This window comes from Manis javanica, chromosome 6 (genome assembly GCF_040802235.1).
Source record: "Manis javanica isolate MJ-LG chromosome 6, MJ_LKY, whole genome shotgun sequence".
In the NCBI taxonomy this organism is placed as follows: Eukaryota; Metazoa; Chordata; class Mammalia; order Pholidota; family Manidae; genus Manis; species Manis javanica.
Genome location: NC_133161.1, coordinates 102,025,704 through 102,047,105, shown reverse-complemented (window position 1 = coordinate 102,047,105; position 21,402 = coordinate 102,025,704). Strand labels below are relative to the sequence as shown.

Genomic DNA, 21,402 nt, shown 5'->3' with positions numbered 1-21,402 from the left:
TGTTGTTTAATAAGGGCAGAGTTTCAGTTTTGCAGGATGCAACAATCTGGAGATGTACTTGCTGCGGATGTGTATACTTAAAAATGGTTAAGATGTGAAGTTTTAGGTTGTGTGTATTTTACTGCAATTAAAAAAACAAACATAAAAGGTGATTCATCACTTATTAGTAAAGAGTTATTAATAAGTGATTTCACCATTTCCTTTAAAAGGTAAAATCTTAAGCAAGATATTTTCACTTAAATATGGTACATATACTTTCCCCAATTCCAGTGAGCTTGCAAATGGATATTCCAGATGGGGGTACAGGCTGGCTGACATCTTCACTGTAGCTTTGTGAGACTCTTAAGCAGTGGACCCAGAAGAAAAGAGTCAGAGAGCCATAAATACACTGCATAAATTCTGCCCAAATGTCTGGCTGAGCCTTGAATTTTATGATCCCCTTTCTCCAGGTGTGTTGGGACGTCATGCAGGAGACAAGCACCAAGTAGCCTAGGTAGGAGTGAAAGAATTGAACTGAGATCTGAATTGCCAACCTAGAGACAGAATTTTTACTGTGAGCCCACAAGCGTATTAACCACCTAAAACAAAAGAATTGACGATCTTTATAGTACTGTAAGAGGATATTGCATCTCATAAGCATAATATTATAATGTCCAGGATACAAACCACAATTATTTAACATATGAGGAATCAGGAAAATAAGATTTGTTCCCCCCCAAGAAAAGGCAGTCAACAGAAACCAATCTAGAGATGACCCAGATGTTGGAATTAGCAGACAAAAATTTTACTGCAGCTTATGAATATGCTTAATAACAAAACAAAAAATATACTTACAATGAATGAAAGAAAAGAAGAATCTCAAAAATTAAGGAACAATAAAGAACAAAAGTTATAAAATGGAAAATATAGTATCTTAAGAATTTCACTGGATGCGCTCAACAGAATAAAAAAGGCAGTGAAGTTGGCAGATCAGTAGAAATAATCCAATTTCAAGGGAGAAGAAAATTTTGAAATAAAAATAGAGCCCCAGTACCTGTTGAACACTACCAAAATAATTGTCACTAGACCCCAGAAGAATAAAGACAAAAAATGTTTGAGGAAACAAAGACCAAACAAAGGTTTCCAAATTTTGTAAAAGGCACAAAGGGTGACTCCAATTCTGCCACTTTTTGCTTCATGTTTTTTGAAGCTCCGATATTAGGCACATACACACATGTGATTATTAAATCTTCCTGATGCATGGATTCCTTTATCATCATGAAACACCCATCTTTAACTCTGGAAATACTCTTTCCTTAAGTCTATATTTGCTGTTCGCACAGTCATTCCAGCCTTCTTGGGCTTACTATTTACATGGTATCTTTTTCTATCCATTCACTTTTAACCAATCTGTGTCTTTTTTTTTTTAATAATAGGTTTCTTGTACATGGTATTTCTATCTATTTTGACAATCTAAAGACTGTCCTTTAACTGCAATGTTTAGTCTGTTAGCATATAAATGTAATTACTGATATGGCCAGAATTATGTGTAACAGTTTATTTTATTCTGGTTGTTGTTTTGTTTTATTCCTACTTTACTTTAGATTTTAAAAATGTATCCACTCCAATAATAAGTAAGATTAAACCATTAATTGAAAATTTCCTAAAGAAGAAAAGCCAAGATTCTATCAGTGAATTTTACCGAACTTTCAAAGAAAAATTAATATCAATTCTTCTTAAACTCTAGCAAATAGGAAGAAGAGGGAATACTTCCAAAAACTCATTTCATGAGGCCACCATCACCCTGACACCAAAACCAAAGACAACACAAAAAAGAAAACTACAGGCCACTATCTCTAATGAACATATCTCTCTAGATGCAGAAATCCTCAATAAAATACTAACAAATCAAATCATAAGCACATTAAAATGCTCACAAATCATAGCCAAGTGGAATTTATCACTGGTGTACAAGGTTGGTTTTACCATAAACAAATCAATCATTGTGATACACCATATTGAAAGAAAAAACACATGATCATCTCAATAAAGGAAGGAAGAACATTTGATGAAGTTCAACACCTATTCTTGATGAAAATTCAGAGAAACGGGTATAAAGGGAATGTACCTCAATACAATGCCATATACAAAAAGCCCACCACTAATATCAGAGTTTGTGTGGAAAATCTGAATGCTTTCTTTCTAAACTCCACTACAATGCAAGGACACCCACTGTCACTACTTCAGTTCAACATGGAAGTACTTGTCAGAGCAGTTAGATAAGAAAAAGAAATGAAAAGCATCCAAATCAGAAAGGAAGAAGTAAAATTATCTTTTTGCAAATGACATTACCATATATGTACAAAATTCTAAAGACTCAACAAAAAACTGTTAGAACTAATAAATGAATTTAGTAAAATTTCAGGATACAAAATCAACATACAAAAGCAGTCACATTTCTATACACAGTGAAGTATACAAAATAGAAATTAAGGAAACAGAAATAGTCCCATTCACAATAGAAACAAAACAAATAAATAACTTGGGAATAATGTGAGCCAAAAAAGTGAGAGAACTGCACACTGATAATTATAACACTGATGGAGGAAATTGAAGAAGACACAGATAAATGGAAAGATAACCCATGTTTATGGGTTGGAAAAACTAATATTGTTTAAATGTCCATACTACCCAAAGTGATCTACAGATACAAGTATTACAATCCCTGTCAAAATCTCAATTCCATTCTCTGCAGAATTAATTAAAAAATCCTAAAATTCATATGGAACCACAAAAGATGCTGAAGAGCCAAAGTAAACTTGAGGAAGAAGAGAAAACCTGGAGGCATCACACTACTTGTATTCAAAATATATTAAAAGCAGCAGTAATCAAAACAGTATAATGTTGGCATAAATACAGACATATAGACCAATGGAACAGAATAAAGAGCCCCAAATAAATTCATACATCTACAGTCAACTGATCTTCAACAAGGATGCCAAGAACATACAACGGGGGAAAGATAGTCTCTTTAATAAAAGGTTTTGGGAAAATGGAAGACTGCAGAAGAAAGACATTAGACCTTCATTTCACCTCATATACAAAAATCAACTCAAAATGGATTGAAGACTTAAATGTAAACCTGAAACCATATAACTACTAGAAGATATCATAGGAAAAATGCTCCTTGACATTGATCTGGGCAAAGATTTTCTGGGTATAACACCAAAAGCACAGGCAGCAAAAGCAAACATAAGTAAGTGGGGTTACATCACCCCTTAAAGCTTCTGCACAGCAAAGGAAACAGTCAACCGGGTGAAAAGGCAACTTAGAGTGTGGGAGACACTTTTTGCAAATCATTTATCTGATGGGGGTTTAATATCTAAAATATGTAAGAGACTCATATAACTCAGTAGCAAAACCCCTCTACAAAAAATCCAACTAAAAATGGGTAAAGGACTTGAATAAACATTTTTTCAAAGAATATAAACAAAGAGTCAACAGGTACATGAAGAGGTGCTTAGCATCAGTCATCTTCAGGGTGATGCAAATGCAAACCACAGTGAGATGTTATTTCACTTGTGTTAGGGATATCTATAATCAGAAGGGCAAGAAATGACAAGTGTTGGCAACACCGTAAAGAGGGAACCCTTGGGCACTGTTGGTGGGAATGTAAATTGGTACAGCCACGATGGAAAACAGTATGAAAGTTCCTCAGACAATTAAAAATAGAACAACCCTGTGATCCAGCAATCCCACTTCTGCATATATATCCAAAGGAAGTGAAATCAGGATATCCACGAGATGACATTATTTATAACAGCCAAGACATGGAAACGATTTAAGTGTCTGTCAAATGGGTGAATGGATAAAGAAAATGTGGTGTATATCTATACTGGAATATTATTCAGACATAAAAAAGGAAAATAATGCCATTTTTGACAACATGGATGAATGTGGAGGGCATTGTGCTAAGTAAAATGTCAGACAGAGAAAGACAAATGCTGTATAATCTCATTTACATGTGGAATATTAAAAAAAAATCTCTTAAGAAACAGCACATTGGTGGTTACCAAGGGCATGGAAGGGAAGTGGGTGCTGGGTGATGCCAAACACTATAACTTGCAGTTATAAGATGACTAAGTTCTGGGTTCTGAAGTAACAATATTGTATTCTATTCTTGAGAGTTGCTAAGAGAGTAGAACTTTAATGTTCTCACTGAAGCAAAAGGTTCAGTGTGTGAAGGATGTGTTAACTAACCTTACTGTATTCATTTCACAATGTGTACATATATCAAATAGTGTTGTACACCTTACACGTACACAATTCTGCATGTTATTTACATCTCAATAAAGCTGGAAAAAATGCTCCAAGTCAATGAAGAACAAAGGAAATTAGAAACTACTTTGAACTGAGTAATCAAAAATACCACATATTAAAATTTGTGGGATGCGGCTAGAGCAATGCTTATAGGGAACTTTATAACTTTTAAATGTTTATATTAGAACAGAGAATCTTAAGTCAGATATTTAAGATTTTATCTTAAGCTGATAGAAAAAGTAGAACAAAATAAATCTGAAGAGAAAAGGGATATGTAATGAAGAGCAAAAAATCATGAAACAGAAAGTAGAAAGACATTAGGGAAAATCAATAAAACCAAAGCTATTTCTTGGAAATGATCAACCAAATGATCACCTGATATCTAGACTGGTATAAGAAAAAAAGAGAACATAAATTAACAGTATCAAGAATGAAGGCTTATTCGTATGATTCTATGAACATTAAAAAGGTAATAGGAAATAGTGTGAACTTTATACCAACAGTTTTGAAAACTGAAATGAAATGCACAGATTCATTGAAAAATACAATTTACCAAATCAACACATGCTGAACCAAAAAATCTAAATAGCACATTTGTCATGGCCATTGCAGTGGGTATTTACCATTAGTCTCAGCTTTCATTCATTCAACCAAATACTTGGAGAGCCTGCTACATGCTTCAGGAGACAGCTAAGTACTCCAGTGGAGCAAGTATCAGGAGATAGAAAATAAAGTCAACAAATAGAATAAATATTTTCAAATGAAACGAGTACAATGAGGAAAATAAATTGGTGACATGAAGAAGAGTGACGTTACAGCGTGGCTAACTTAGATTCTGCGGTCAGAGAACTCCTGTCTGAGGCGAGCCCAACATGTTTAGAGGAGCTGGCCATGTGGCAGTCTGGGAGAAGCACACTCCAGACAAGGGACATGTACTGCAAAGGCTGTAAGTCAGGGCACAGTGTGTTCAGGGGGCAGAGAACGGGTGATGTATCATTTGTAAGACTTACAGGCTATTCTTTCATCAGCCTAATTTTTTTTCACATGTTAGATGAAAGACCAAGGCAAAGTGGTCCTGTTACTAATATTCTTTTCTCCCACATCTAATAAAAATGAATCTCACAAACTTACTTCTGTAGCAATAGGGAAGCTACATTGAAATGTCCTTTTATCTGGTGATCATCTGTGGTTGTGTGTGTCACTGATGTGGGCTTGGTCCTGGGAATTGTTCTTCAGGAAAATGGGACAACGTATGCCATGGTCTACTGCACTTCTGACTATTTAATTCCTTCAGGTGGTAGGAAAATTCATTTAAATGAAACAGCCTTGCTGAGCTTGTGCCCAGGGTCCCTGCAGAAGATCCCTGAACAAATGGCGGTGCCATGTTTGTGTGGATGATAACTGGATGGCCCTCTTGATCGATGGAACCTTGTGGAAACTGTGGGGGGCTTTGGCTAACTGTGTGTTAAATGCCCAATCCAGAACACCTGTAGTTTTCTCCTAAGTGAGATTTTTTTGTTTTGGAAATCATTTTTTATGTTAAATGCCCAATCCAGAACACCTGTGTATTTTGGGACGCATAATAACGGTGGTTGGGCCCTGTGCATGCCAGCAAGAAAAAGGCGGTGACGTGGAGAGGAGGCGCTCTCAGTGAAGAAAGCTGGCTTCTTGCGTGACGGGTCGCCCTCGCTGGCTGTAGCTGCCCTCAGCCAGGCTATGGCTGCCGAGGCCCTGATCGCAGCACGGGGTAAACATAGACCTGTGGCTCACTTCTTTGCAGCAGCTCCCCATGCAAGGGAAGATGGAGGTCTCCTGTGGAGACCCAGAGTTTAGGCTTTGGATCTTTCACCACAATTTAGAGTGTTGGGCACACTCTTAATTCATCCACTTGGCAGTGGTGGGAGGATCAGACAGAATCACTTAGAAGACGTGTACATTTGCCAAGGCTGCCCTTTCGCGTCTTGTGTGGTCTTTAGATAAAGAGACCGAAGAGTGATTTGTGTGTGTAGATTGAGGTCATAAGGAAAATGGAAATGTTTCAACTCAATCATAGGTCCTTAATTATCTTTAGACGATGCATATAAAATAGGCAATCTCAGGTTATATGAGGAGAGCCACACTTAATTCTATCATGTACAAGATTGTTTCATGTTTCTAGTAAACATATTAAGTGCTGAGGATAGCAAATTAACACATTTCTGGTACAGAGGAGATTCACTTCAAATAATATTTTGAAAAACCTGATTTCCTTATAAAGAATTCATTCAACCATAGCAAATGTCTTTTGTCTTTTTTTTAAATCTATTGTTTTGGTAGATAAAATTACAACAAAAGATGCACAGTCTTCTTTGTGTGCTGCTGTTGAGCTTTCTGCATTTGCCAAGGACAGAATGTTAAGAAGCCGCTTTAGTGGTTTTATGCTGTGGAGTTGGGGGATGGTAAAATCTTCCAGTCACTACAAAGCTTCTTAACAAAGAAAGTTTTGTAAAAGATGATAGAAGATTATTAAGGGTAATGAGGGAAAAGTAAGAGTATGGTTTCTTCATGGAAACTTAGTAAACAATAGCAAAGGTCAGTCGTAAAACCTTTTACTTTTCATTACATAGTTCTAATAGCCAATAGAATAATACAGCCTGATTAAGTCTTCATTGCTTATGTGCTTCACATTTTATTTCTATCACACATTCGGAGTAGTGGTTTGCACTTGACACATCTGTGGAATCGTGGCACTAAAAAAATCAAATGACCCTGTGATGAAGTGTGGACACTCCAAAGAAGCTGTCCTCCCCTGAGAAAGTCTAGTCCCTGGGTGGACAGGAATGAGTGCTACCCTGAGGGAGGAGAAGCAAATGCAGCTCACACCCTAGTCCTGCGCAGAAGGATCCCCTTAGTGCTTCCAGAAGAAAGCTCAGATAGGGAATCTCCCACATCTCACAGAAGGCTAACATTAGAACATCCAGTCTCACTTGTCTTGTCAGAGTTGTGCTATGTGAGGGCCCAGAGCTCAGGGTGGTCCTCTGCAGGTATCGGTAGGTGAAGGCACTCCACGCATCTCACTCGACACAAGACTGGGTGAGCGTGACGGACGCCAGTGAGGAGTGTGTCTAGGACAGGCCCGATTGTGCCTGAGCGTGTGTACGTTTATCTATGCCCCAAGCACTTGGGTTACACAAGGCCACCTCAGCTGGGCCACAGGGCAGATAGGTGCAGGGGAAGACAGTCCCTGTAGACTAAGTGCCCCTGGTCACGGGAGGGTCACAGCCCTTGTTTAGACTCTGGCTGGTGTGCAGTGAAGCAACACATAGAAATCCTCAGATCTTGTGAGCAGACATGGGCATGGAACTTATACCTCCCAGGGACCTGGGGATGATGGGAGCTTCCATGAGCTGAAGGTCTGTGGCTTGTCATGAATGCCTCAGAGATAACACATTTATATGTTATGTTTAAGTGACATGTTAATAATCAACTTTATTTTTTAAATGGCCCACGTTAGGAATACTCTGTAGTCCTTGCTTCCAAGTTTACATTAGGAACAAAAAAACTTTCAGGAAAGGAGGCCAGATTCCATCAATGACAAAGTGGAATAGAAATGTTTATACATAACAAGGATAATTATTCTGTATGCAAATATATATGCATATTGTATATATTTTATAAAGCAGTTTTAGGTTCACAGAACAATTAAGTGGAAGCTACTGAGGGTTCCCTTCTATACCCTGCCCCACCCCCATGCACAGCCTCTTCCATTATCAGCATCCTTACCAGAGTGATATATTTGTTACAGTTAATAAACCTACGCTGACATGTGACTATCACCCAAAGCCTGTAGTTTAAATTACAGTTCACTCTTGCATATTCTGTGGGTTAGGACAATGTATAATGACTTATGTCTGTCACTACAATACCATACAGAGTACTTTCACTACCCTAAGGATCCTCTGCTCTGCCTGTTCATCTTTCCCTCTCCCTAACCCCTAGAAACCTCTGATCTTTTTGCTCTCCATAGTCGTGCCTATTCTAGAATGTTGTATGGTTGGAAGCACATAGTATTTAGCTGTGGGTAAAATTGTAATATTTCCAGAATATCTCACCTGGCTTACTTAGTACGTCTGCATATCAATAGGCATTCAGAGGTGGAGAGAAGTGTGGCTTTAGTGCATTTGCATCATTCCTCAGAGGTGGAGAGAAGTTCATTTCCATATCAATGGGCAATTACCTGGGCACGGAGGCTTATCTGTACCTGAGAGGTGAGCCGTAGGGCCGGTTTTGCTTCTGCCCAGAGCAGGAGAGAGAAACAGCCCTGGACTGCAGTTTGTAAGCAATTAACAGGTTTTAAACTTTATTTCTCCCTTTGACTGGTTTTGGTTTCAGAGGTATTTTGCCCTGGGATTTCCTCTTCCTGGACTTACAGTAGCCTTTTCAGATTGGCTTCTTTCACTTAGTAATATGCATTTACGTTTCCTTTTCATGGCTGGATAGCTCATTTCTTTTCTTTTTTTTATTAAGGTATTATTGATATACATGCTTATGAAGGTTTCACAAAAAAATCAATGTGGTTACTACATTCACCCATATTATCGAGTCCCCCCATGCCCCATTGCAGTCATTGCCTATCATAGTAAAATGCTATAGAGTCACTGCTTGTTTTCTCTGTGCTACACTGTCTTCCCCGTGACTCCCCCACACCATGTGTGCTAATTATAATGCCCTTCATTCCCCTCCTTCACCCCTCCCCTTTGGTAACCGCTAGTCGCTTCTAACTCATTTCTGTTTAGCACTGAATAATACTCAGTTGTCTGGATGTACCACACTGTACTTACCTATTCACCTACCGAAGGACATCTTGGTTGCCTCAAAGTTTTGGCAGTTATGAATAAAGCTGCTGCAAACATCCACGTGCAGACTTTTCAACTCCTTTGGGTTAATGCCAAGGAGTGCAATTACTGGATCCTATGGTAGGACTAATGTTTAGTTTTGTAAGAAGCCACCAAACTGCCTTTCATAGTGGCTGCACCATTTTGCATCCCACCAGCAGTCAGTGGGAGTCCCTGTTGCCCCACACCCTTGCCTGCATTTGGTGGTGTCAGTGTTCCAGATTTTGGGCATTCTAACAGATGTGTGGTGATAGCTCTGGCTGTTTTCATTTGCATTTCCTAGAGATGTGGTGTAGGGCATCTTTTCACATACTTACTTGCCATCTGAAAGTTCCTTTGGTGAGGTGTCTGTTAACATCTTTGGTCCACTTTTCATTTTTTTTGTTTTCTTATGGTTGAGTGTTAAGGGTTCTTTGTATGTTTTGGATAGCAGTCCTTTATCAGATATATCTTCTGCAAATATTTGCTCCCAGTCTGGGCTTGTCTTCTCATTCTTTTGACAGTGTCTTTGCAGAGCATGGATTTCTTTCTTTGATGGATTGTGCCCTTGATGAATGTTGGAAGTCATCACTACACCCAAGGCCATTTAGAGTATCTCCTGTGTTATCTTCCAGGATATTTTTGGTCTGTGATCTGTTTAGAGTTACTTTTTGTGAAAACTGTAATGTCCATGTGTAGACTCACCTTTTAGCATGAGGATGCTCAGTTACTCTTACACTGTTTGTTGAAAAGACTTTGTTCTTCATTGTGTTACCTTTGCTTCTTTGCCAAAGAGCAGGTCACTAAATTTGTGTAATCTAATTTAGAATATACTTTTTAAACCCACCCTATGACATTTTCCCTTTCTCCCTTGCACTGTTGCAATCACTACCTGAACTGTGTGTGTGAGTGTGAGAGTTTGGAGCAAACAGACATGGGTGGATGCCCCTGGAAGTCTGTGGGATGTAGGCATGCCCAATCAAGTCTGCTCAGAAGCATCCCAGTGAAGGTGGCATTGCCCTGTCCTGAAGTCTTCCTGGGGTGTCCTTTGCCCTGTATCCCGTGTGAAGGAACTGTCTGTACATTGCATTACATAGGTGGGATCTTTCTCCTGAGCCTCACCATTCAGAAATGAACCCATTTCGCTTCCTACCTGGGAAAATTTGCTGGGGCTGTTGCCTGTCCTGTCTGGTACCACACTAGGTACTGAGCAGCACAGATGGACCAGCTTTAACCCTGGTTTGGGGAGACCCCAGTCTAGGGAGAAGACATGCATGTGTTCTCACAAAGCCAAGGCATGTGCAGTGTCCTGGGGCGCACGAAAGGTGGACACTTATTTTTTGGTGAGATGGGACATTGCCCCTGGGCCTTGAATGTTGGATGGAGTTTACCAGACCCAATGACTGGATGGCACAGGTAGAAGGGATACCAAGGTGTGTGAGGCCCACCAGTGAGGTGAGGAAGAATCAGGCTTCACCGGGGAGCTGGGGCTACTCTGCACATCATTTGGATTTGATCCTACATGTCTTTAAGTGGGAGCCATACCGTGTGAAAGCTGAGCTCCCTTCCAAGGCCTGTAGCTCTGCTCCAGGGCCTCTGGTCACGATGGCCTCGCGCCACTCGTCATCTTGTTAGTATTTAAACAGCCGAGTGATTCCCACCTTCTTGCTCACTGTCTGGAACATTCTCCCTGTACTTTGGCCGAGCAGTTTCTTGTCATTCAAGGGAAATGCCCGCCTGCTCAGAGAGGCCTTTGTTGCCTTTCTTGTTTGCATTATGCATGTGAGCTCTGTCTCCAGCCCTACAAAAACACATCACTGTCACATGCAGTGCATGTACCTAGTGTGTATCAACATATTTCAGTACCTAAAGTTGCCCAATTACCTATTTCCATCTTCTCCTTCCCAAGCCAGGAGCTCTGTGAGGCGATGGAGGGAACCTGCCTTTTTTGAGCCTCTGTGCTCTTAGGGTAGACCGTGCCTGATGCACAGTAGATATTTATTTGGTGGAACTTTGAGTAAATGAATGCTCAACACCAGTGGCAGTGAGGACACTGACCGAGAGGAGGGGGCGCTGTGGCCACTGAGTGGGCTGGGAGGCGGAGGGTTGGTGCAGGTGGGCATCGAGGGAGGAGGCATGGCTCCGAGAGGCTCGGAAGAGGGGCCAGTAAGGGAGCCCTGTGATGAGGGAAGGAGTCGGAGGGCACGGTCGGCACCGCCCCGGGACATGCTCCGTGCTGAGACTCAGACAAGGACCCGGCTGGAGCTATAGGCTGGGTTTTGGTTCGTGACTTGCTTTGGAAGCATCTAAAGGAAACACACCTGAAAAGGCCAGTTGTCACCTGTCCTGGGACCCCCCAGGGGGTGAGGGGGTGAGGGTGTAGTCACATGGATAATTTGAGAATTGTCCCCATGGGGGAAGTAGCTGGTGGTGTAGGCACAGATAAGAAACCATCATGTAGAGAAAATAGAGCAGCCTGGGGGCAAGAAAGAATCTGCAGGAAAAAATTATATGGTCCAGGGAGGCAGACAGGGCTGCAGGAGAGGGCCAGGTGGAAGGACGGCACCAGCTAGGCTGGGCCGTGGAGAGGCCTGGTGAGCTGGGATGGCCGGCCACTCTAAGGGCGCTGCTGGCTGAGGAAGAAGAAACACATGTGTCTGTCGGCTCCTGGCAAGAAGGCCATTCATTCTCTTGGGCGCGGTGCGGTGTTTGCTCTGGGGGCACATCACCATTTTTCCCTGGCTCATTCTGCTGTCCTCACTTGTGTTTGCTCAGGACATGCCCTGCTGGTTCTGTGTCACCCCTGGTCTCCTATCACATCTGCAGGTCATGGGATGAGCGCTGTCCTGTTCCTCTGCGGGAGTCCTTGTGTCCTGTGAACATGGTCAGCCCTCGGGGAGGTGCGGGCTTGGCCCTTGATGGGCCTGTGCCCACCACTAGCAACTTGCATAGCTGTGAAATTTTTAAAGGTGGAATTTTTTCTGCCATTAATTAAAGTACAAAACGATAATAAACTTACAGATAATGAGCTATGCACACATTTCCAACTTTCGCAACTTTAGCAGAAAAATTCACCTTCATAAATATTTGTTGAAGTCATATAAGATTCTTTGGTGTACCTTGGGAATATGTAGGGAAATCAGACTTGAGAATTCTGTGTTAAAATTTTCTATTTAGAAAACAAAAGCAGGTAGTCAGTTTCTAAGTAAGGTAGCAGGAAAGTGCTTAAACAGCAACTTTTGTTTCTTCTCATAATTTTCCATGAAGCATGCCCAGTGTTTTCCCTTCTGGAATTAGCAAAGATGGGGGTGATAGGAATTGTTTTCCCTGGCAGCATGCCTGCTCCCACCTGGGAAGAGGGCTTTCATTTTAGCAGATGGAATATAAACAACCGAGGGGTTGACCCAAGGCCTCAGAGTTTGGTTGGAGTTTTCTCAGGCTTTATTAGGCACCTAAGAATAAACAGATTCCCAAACCATTTGATGGATAATGGAATTGTCAGGGCTGAAAATATAGTGACTTTGTATTTGTCTAATCGTAGAAAATAATGGATAAAAATTTCCTACACCTTGTGTGCAGGTCTGTGAGGTATGGTTCATACAGTTCCTGGAAGGACTCTTCTTTTTTAAGGAGTAAAGTGGCTCCCTGTCAGCTCAGTTAGAGTTTGCCCCATCCGTCTGCCCAGCTGACACCCAGCCAGGGTACTGCTCCATCAGGCATGCGTCTGCTCACACAGGATCAATACTACTTTATTTATAGTGACCAAAATAAAATGGTGGCTCGTCTTCTTGGAAGAAGGACTAACTTTTGAAATGACTATGCAGGCAAAAATCTAAGATTCAGAGTTCCTGCCTTTTCTATTTCTCCAGTGCCTGGGGTAGACATATGCTTGTTGGTGGAGTTCAGGGGAGCTTGCACAGTGCACATTGCTTCCAGATTCTTCCTGTAAGGGCAGAGCATGATGCCCCCATCTCCTGGAACCCCTTCCCAAACTCCACAAGGAAACTTATGCCTTAGTATTAATACCTGAGCACTCTTTCCACCAGGCCTCTCTCACCGTGGTGTCGGGGCGGACATTGAGGGAACAGGTGTTGTAGACCCACGGGGTGGGGCTGAGGGCTCATTGGAAGGGCAGCGTGCTTGACAGAATCAGGGTAAACGAATGAGTAAACTAACAGAAACACGTAAACACAGACAGAAACTGCCCGCCTCCCCCCGGCCAGGCTCTAGGGGCTTCCTGTTTCCACAGGGGCTCTTTGACCCAAAGCCCCAGACTCAGAACCCTGCTTTCTCCCTTATTCCCACCTATCCTTCCTTCCTTGAGGACACTGCACTGTGGCCTGGGCTCAGCCGTCTGGTCCCGCGGGTTGCAGCTGCCCCAAGTGCACACCTGTCTGCTGGTCCGCACATCTGCTTATGCAGGGTTTCAAAGAGGTGCTCCCTCTCCCTCCTACCCAGCATTCTGCACTCCCTTTGCTGCTCCTGCGCAGGATTGGAGGAGCCCCGCCCTGCCGCCTGAGCAGCAGGTTGTCCTCCCATCACCGTGGCCAAGCTGGCACCCCTCCCACCAGAGAACTACAGCGCTGTGCTATCTCTCCCTCATCTTCAGCACCCCTTCTCCCCTGGCTTTCTCCAGCTGCATCTCACTCAGTCATGCAGTCAACAGATATCTATTAAGCACCCACTGTGTGTTACATACTCTGCCAGGTGTGGAGAAACTGCGTAAGTCAGCTGTCCTTAATGCAGTTATTCTAAAGCAGGAGAAAGCCAATAAATATACAGAAATCTGGGCATATGACGTGGGTGGTTTTCAGGGATGGTCAGTGGGCTTCATGAACATTGGGGCAGAGTGCACGTGCAGGGGACGGCAGGCTGGGGACATACAGGGACAGCCTGGAGGGCAGGGAATGGGAGTGTGGGGGACTGCGAGGTGGTGGGTCAGGTGAGGCTGGCATGGGCAAGACTCTGCATTTTACTTTTTTAAAAAAGTGAAATGTATTTGACATATAATGATGAGTATGTTTCAGGTGTACACCATGTTGATTTGATACATTTATGTATGATGATTGCCATGGTAGTGATAGTAAGCACCTCTATCATTTCTTTTTTGTTATTGAAAATTAAGATCTGGTCTCTTAGAAAGTATGACAATTATAATACAATATTGTCCTTAGTCACTGCCCTGTGTATTAGATCTCCAGGATGTATTTACCGACTCATTGCAGGTTTGTTCCCTTAAATAGCATCTCTGCTATTCCACCTCCTCCCAGCCCCTGGGAACCACCACTGTTTTTATGAGCTTGGCTTCCTTAGATTCCACGTATAAGTGAGATCATACAGTATTTGTCTTTCTCTGTTTGACTTAACTAACTTAGCATAATGTCCTCAAGGTTAATTCGTATAAATTATTTAATGCAATATTTAACATGTGTCTTGCCAATGGGTTTCAGCCCCGGGGCAAGTTCACTATGCATTCAGTGTGACCAAAGGAATGACAGTAGAACATTCTTGGGGTGAAAGGGTCATACCCAACTTTATTTCCACGGTGGCAGGTCAATCACTAATATCTCATTCACTCAGGGCGACCTGCATGCAGCAAGCCAGGCTCCACCTCTGGGCCTCTCTGCCCACACAGCCGTCCTCTGGGCCTCTGTCCTCGGCGCAACCACCAGTCCAGCCTCTGCTCTGCTCTCCTGCAGCCTTGCAGCCCTGCCACTGTGTTGCCCAGAGCACTGAGCAGAGCTCTTTATAGACAGTCAGTAACCACATATTGCCCACACGTGTGTAGTAAGCTAGCCAACCAGGGCCAGGTGAGAATCCTGGCCACAAGAACCTTCACTTTATCCACAACATTTCATTTTACTTTGTCACAAATGGCAGCCACATGGCCAACAGACATGTGAAAAGATGCTGGACATCACTAATTATCAGGGAAATGCAAATCAAAGCCACAATGAGATATCACCTCACTGCTCTTAGAATGGTTACCATCCAGAAAGGAAGAGATAGTAAGTGTGGGTGTGGGTGTGGAGAAAGGGAGCCCTCCTACCCTGCTGGGGGGGATGTGCATTGGTACAGCCACTGTGGAAAGCAGTATGGAGAATCCTTAAAAAACAAAACAGAAATAGTATGACTTGTGGGGGGTTAGAACCCCGCCGAAACAGGTGAAAGGACCTGACAGATTAAACTAGATACATTTACTCTAATAGAGTAAAATGCAGAAAACTTACAGGCCATGGCAAACTAGGGAAAATAGCAGAATATATATGTAATTTGGAGGATTATATCACTAAGCAAGGCCAACACCACAGTAAAAGAGAAAAAAACCGTAATGGCTGCGAACGGACTCATCTCTCTCTCACACTAATAATCATTAAAAATGGCTAATACTACTATTCATAGAACATGGATTTTAAGAGTAAGTAGAACACTTTTCACTGAGTCTCTTAAGAACCAGAAGGGTGATCCCCACTGTTGCCTGGGGGAGAGGCTGTGATGAGGGCTGAGAGTGACACAGCCTTTATGAAGGTATGAAGGCCTGTTGAGCAACATGTGACACATTCTTTTTACAGTTTATTCTATTGTTGTAAGAATGTTTAAGATGAGCTCTACCTTCTTAAAATGTAAGCATGTATTCCATTATTGTTGCATCTAGGTGTAGGGCTGCAGGGCAAAGCTCCAGAGCTGCTCCACCTGGCTTGATTGAAACTTTACGCCCGTAATGAATAAATCCCATTTCCCCTCCTCCCAGCCACTGGGAACTCCCATTCCATTCTTTGGTTCTATGAATCTGTGTACTTTAGATACGTCCTTAAGGGGAATCATGCAGTCTCTGTCTCTAGGACAACTTACTTCACCTCACACGGTGTCCTCTAGGTCCATCCATACTGTTGTGTCGTGCGGAATCCCCCTCTTTGTCAAGGCTGAATACTTCTTGATTGTTTGACTACACCATGCTCTCCTTATCCGTTCATCTGTCGGGTTTCCACCTCTTGCTATTGCGCATACTGCAGTGAACATGGGAGAGCAGAAATCTCTTTGACATCCTGATGTCAGTTCACTTAAAAACCACATTGCTTGTGGGCTAGGAGGTTTATGGAGCTGTATTATAAGGGAATATAGACAAAGTGGGAAAAGATGAATACATAAGGAGGCCCATTGCAATATTGTTGGAAATCACAACAAATTGGAAACAACTGAAATGTGAAACCTTGAGGATGGGTAAATTATACATGGTCCAGTCAGGGTGGACACTTCCCATTGCCCAGTAGCAGGCAGAGTCGTAGGTGACAAAAGCAGCTGTCATTCAGAGGGGGTGTTCTCATTTTGTCAATTTGCACGTATATAGGTACACACAAAAAAGACTGAGGAGACAGTGGGTAGCATTAAGGGGAGGTTTTCACTTTGTACTTTATATGCTCCTATCATTTGTGATGTTCTCAGTAAGCATATATGACTTGCATTTATCAAAGTAAAAATAATAGGGTATTTTCCTTTTAAATAAAAGAGAAATGAGAATATGGGCCAGGACTGTGTTGTTCTTACAGGCTTTCATTGAAAAAGAATATTTATAAACGCCTTCTATAGCATGCCACATTGATATAAAATGCCTGCTTCATTCTTTCTTGTGTTCACTAAACACTAATGATTCCTGATGTGCAAAAAGCATTAGGCTAGGAACTGTGGGAATTCAGAGACTAAAAAATGCCCTTTACTGTTCAGAACTTAGAGGCAGTGGGGGAGCCGGGCTTGGAAGCTGCCAACTGGTTGAGACGGGGCGGAAGAAGGCCTGTGTGCTGAGAAGCTCATGCTCAACACCTGAGTCAGGCGCTGTGGAGTGTGTCGAGCAGGGGCTGGCTAACCCCCACTGCTGGGATTTTGGGGGCTACCTTGAAGGCAGCATTAAAGGGTGAAGAAGATTTCAACAGGGCAGAAGACTGATGGCAGTGATGGAAAAGGAAGGCACTGTAGGCTGAAAGAGCAGCTTGAGAGAAGTCAGAGCCACCTAGACCCAAGCTGGCATGGCCCAGCCAACGTGAGCCATCAGCTGAAGGGAATGCACCTGGTTTTCCTTCCCTACTAGGTGTGCCCAGTGTCTAGTATGGAGCTTGGCACAAAGTGCACATGGGGAGGGATAGAGAGTATGTTGGAAGGATGGAAGGATGGATGGAGGGATGGAGGGATGGACCAGTGAACTAAGGAATACATAAATGGGTGCAAGGCCTAATAATTTTATTTTACAGCATAGACTTTTGGGGATCTACTGATGTGGCTCCCCTTTAGCTGAACACTTAAAACCTAGAGGAATATTACCACTTCTCCTAAGAATAATGTGAACATATTGGATGCATATAGATAGAAACTAAGGGAACACACACACACACACACACACACACACACACACACACACACACGAGACTTTTGATCACAAATAAATGCACAGCCCTAAGCGAGGTGCAGGAGCCACAGTGGGAGCAGGAGGCTCTGTTCCATGGTGAGAGTCCTACTCATTCCCTTCAAATCAGAATTCCCACCCCTTAAACATGTTCTCATTCGGGTCTGGTGTTGCAGGTAACTGGCACAATGGGAGTAAGAGACAAGGAAGCCACTGTGGAATGGGTGCTTTCTAAGAAAGACCAGGAAACCCAGGGCTGTTTCCACTGTTGGGGAGTCTTCCCTCCATACACTACATGGAAGGCATGTTAAAATCAGTCTTGATCAACCCACAGTGGCCACTACATGTGCTGGTTCTAAGAAGGAAAAATCATAGGCACGACCTCCAAGAAATAAGCAGACCTGGACTTCAAGAGCTCCTGAAGGATGTGCCTACGATGACATTGGGTTTGAAATATGTTTTCTAAAGCAACACCTGCAAGCACAAATCCATCTCTCTATGTGCCATAGGGAGTATTTATCACATGCAGCAGTGAGAACTCCGTGGGCTTTTAGTCACTCGTGGAACCATAGGCATAGGCATTTCCAGTCAAGACTACATGGGCACTTCTTCCTGACCTGCTGGGCTAGGGTGGAAAGGCAATATAAGGAAAGCAGATTAAAAGTGTAGGCTTCGAGTCAAACCAAGTTCAAACCCAACTGTCTATATTAGCTGTGTGACCCTGAGCAAGTTACCTTCTACAAGCTTCAGGTGTTCATTTTCAAAGCACAGATAGTGAAATTACCTCTCCATGGGGGCTTTTGAGGTAGTGATAGCAGATTCAGTTGTCACCCAAGTAAATGTTTAATAAACCTTTGTTCCTGCCAGTGTTAATGGTCTGTACATATATCTCTAGAATGTTTTTCTAAAATGCCTTAAACTAACATTTTCCAGAAAAATAACAGCTTTTGCTCATTAGATCTTGTCTTAATTAGAGGTCTCAGACCTTGTCAAACACTTTCAAACACATCTTAATTAATTTATTGAGAATAGCTCCATGACTGGAAAATACATGGTCTTCAACAAGTGTTTACTGAATGCTTGTGATTATTTCTGGGAGAACAACTCTTGGTGGTGAAGCTGGACCATATCTGCAAACACTCCATGAGTTTGCTGCTTCTCTGATTCCTATAACAAGGAATGAGCCAGAACTTTCTTTCAACAGGTGAAATTGCTTTTCCAGACTAGTAAGCCAGAACTGCTTCCACTCTCCCAATTATCTCCATCCTGATGTTGACACTCAGCAGAATATCCGAAACATGTCATTATTACGCAGACATCAGTAGGAGCTCAGAGGGCTCCAATTAACCAGCGTGAATTCACTGAAGCAACCCTGTCCACAAGGGAGCCCCAAATTACAGCTTTTGGCAGTGTTTCCAGCCTAAACGATCATGCAAATGTCATAGAATTATCCCTCCTTCATTAGACTGTGAACGACATGGGGTCAGGAACTCTATAGTGGCCTTTGAATCCATAGGCAGTTTTCTCACAGGCAATTCCAACACCTGCTTCCCGATTAATTAGAGTAAGTGAATAAATAACATTTAAAAAAGTCTCTCACCATCTTTTGAGATTGAAAAATGTGGACTAGAAAACAATACAGGTAGGCAAATCCACACATTTGAACAATTACGATAGATTAATGGATCAATGCCAACCTTGAAGGAAGAACTCCAGGAATTAGAGCGAAGGCCCTTTGCCTTCCATGTTCCCATCAGTAACTGGGTGGAAGGTAGAGGCAGGATTATGGCAGTGTAGGTAAGCCCAGGCGTGCCACTCTTACCTAGGAGCACACCAGGTCAGGGGCACAGCTGAGCAGGGTGTCCCCACTCCACACCAGCCCAGGCCAAAGATAGAACAATGGGCCAAAGAATTCTGTAGATTTTAACAGAAAAGTGGAAAGGTTTGGTATCCATGAGCAGATGGCTGGGCTGGAGAGGCTGGTCCGAAGGCACCAGAGACCACAGGGCTCAGAATGTGAGGTGCATGTTTCCCTGCCCACCAGTGTTCAGAAGGAGCTTATGACAATGGACTGTGGACACGAAGCAGTAAGACCACCAGCCGGCCTGCCTGCACCTCTGGGCATCTGCCCTCCACCCTGTAGACATGGAGGAGCCCAGAGCTTCTGCCTCCAGGGCATCAGGCACACCAAGTGGACTGGAGGCAGGAAGAAGGGGCTCCCACGTGTGGAATGAGAGCTCAGGGCCTCCCACTGTCCCCCCAACCCTGGCTTCCAAATACCAGCTCTCACCTGCTGGCAGGAGACTGGCAGAGCCCCTGTGTGGAGGGGGTAATCCTTCAGACTGGCTCTTTGGGGATCCCTCAGTGTGCTAACCAGTTTTCTGCTCAAACACTTCAGTGAATCCCATTCCTATGTCAGCACACCACATTCGCAGAAACCCACTTAATTATAAGCGATTGGCTAAGGATTGCCAGAAATTGAGGAAAGTTTCAAGTATGATAGAGGTCAAGACAGAGAAAGAAAAACAGAAGCTGGAGGAAACAACAATGCATAAAATAGAAGAAAATGAAGTCAGAAACATTGTTTAGAGATATAAAAAATAGCCTCAGAGTAAAGAGAAGACACTGTTTCCAGGAAACAAGATGTGATACTATTTAAAAAATACATAACAGGAAAGAGCTCTTAGAAATCAAAGACAGAGTCACAGAATTCCAAATATTTGAAGAATTGGACAGTGAAATAAATTTCCAAGAAAGAGGGAGAACACTTATTTTCAATTAAGCAAGAATATTCAGGAAACATTAGAAAGTTGATTGAACTAATTGGAACCGAGAGAGAAAACAGAGGGGTGAAATAATCTGAAAGGAATAATGCCAGAACATTTTGCAGGGTAAGAGGAGTAGGATTGCAGGGCCCAGAAAATGTGCCCAACAGTGGGTGAAAGAACTCCACCCCAAGGCATGCCAGCATAAGAATTCAGGGCCCCATGGAGCAAGAGCGAGGGGACCCTCACAGCTCGCAGACCACATGCTCACGGAAGCACGGTGGCAGATTCTTCACCTGCTTTGGCTGTAAGCTTAGGCGACAGCGGCGTTATGCCTCAGGGTTTGAGACACAGTTATCTCCTGTCTAGATTTCCATAGATACCTCCTGACTGTTAAGTGTGACAGAATAAAAACAGTTGTAGATTTTCAAGTTTTCGTAAATTTACCTCACATACGTACATCTTGTCCCAGAAAGCTGATAGAGACTGTGCCCCACTAAAATGAAGAGGTGGATTTTAAAAAGGCATAGGAGCCACAATACAAGGGCTAAAAAAAATCTGAGTTAAAGGAAAGAGAATTTCCAGGAAACTCAGGAATAAAATTTAGAAAATGAATCAGTTATCAAGTTCAGAGAAAACAAAAAGTAATCTAGAAAACATATTTTCAACATCCACAGTGTACATCTCAGCTGGAGAAAATTCCTCTGGAAGAAAATTTGTTTTACATAATTACGTGTATGGTAACTATATATGTTTACATAAAGAGTCAGTTTCATTTAAATCTTGTGCTATAATTTTTGGAAAATTGGGGAGGGGGCGTGTGTATGTGTGTCTCTGTGCATGTCTGTGTTTTCATGTGTCTCAAAGAACAAAGTTCTCATCTTCTGGAATAGGAAACCAATATCTAACATAGGAAAATTACAAAATAGCAGAATATAAGAAAAACAGAGAACAGTGAATGCTAAAAAATAAAAGAGTTGGAAGCGGCTGCTGCTGGGGTGTGGGTAGTAGACAAGGAACTGATTGGCCCCTAAGCTTGTGGGATGATTTGGCTCTTCTAATATCCATATTATATATAAAATTAGAATTT

The 21,402-nt window shown here is 42.5% G+C and overlaps 1 protein-coding gene across 9 annotated transcripts in view; it reads left to right on the top strand.

Annotated features, from left to right (window-relative positions):
- The window catches only part of COBL (cordon-bleu WH2 repeat protein), a 266,567-nt gene that overhangs the window by 177,468 nt on the left and 67,697 nt on the right, over positions 1 to 21,402 (top strand). The gene's annotated exons all lie outside the window — the stretch shown is intronic.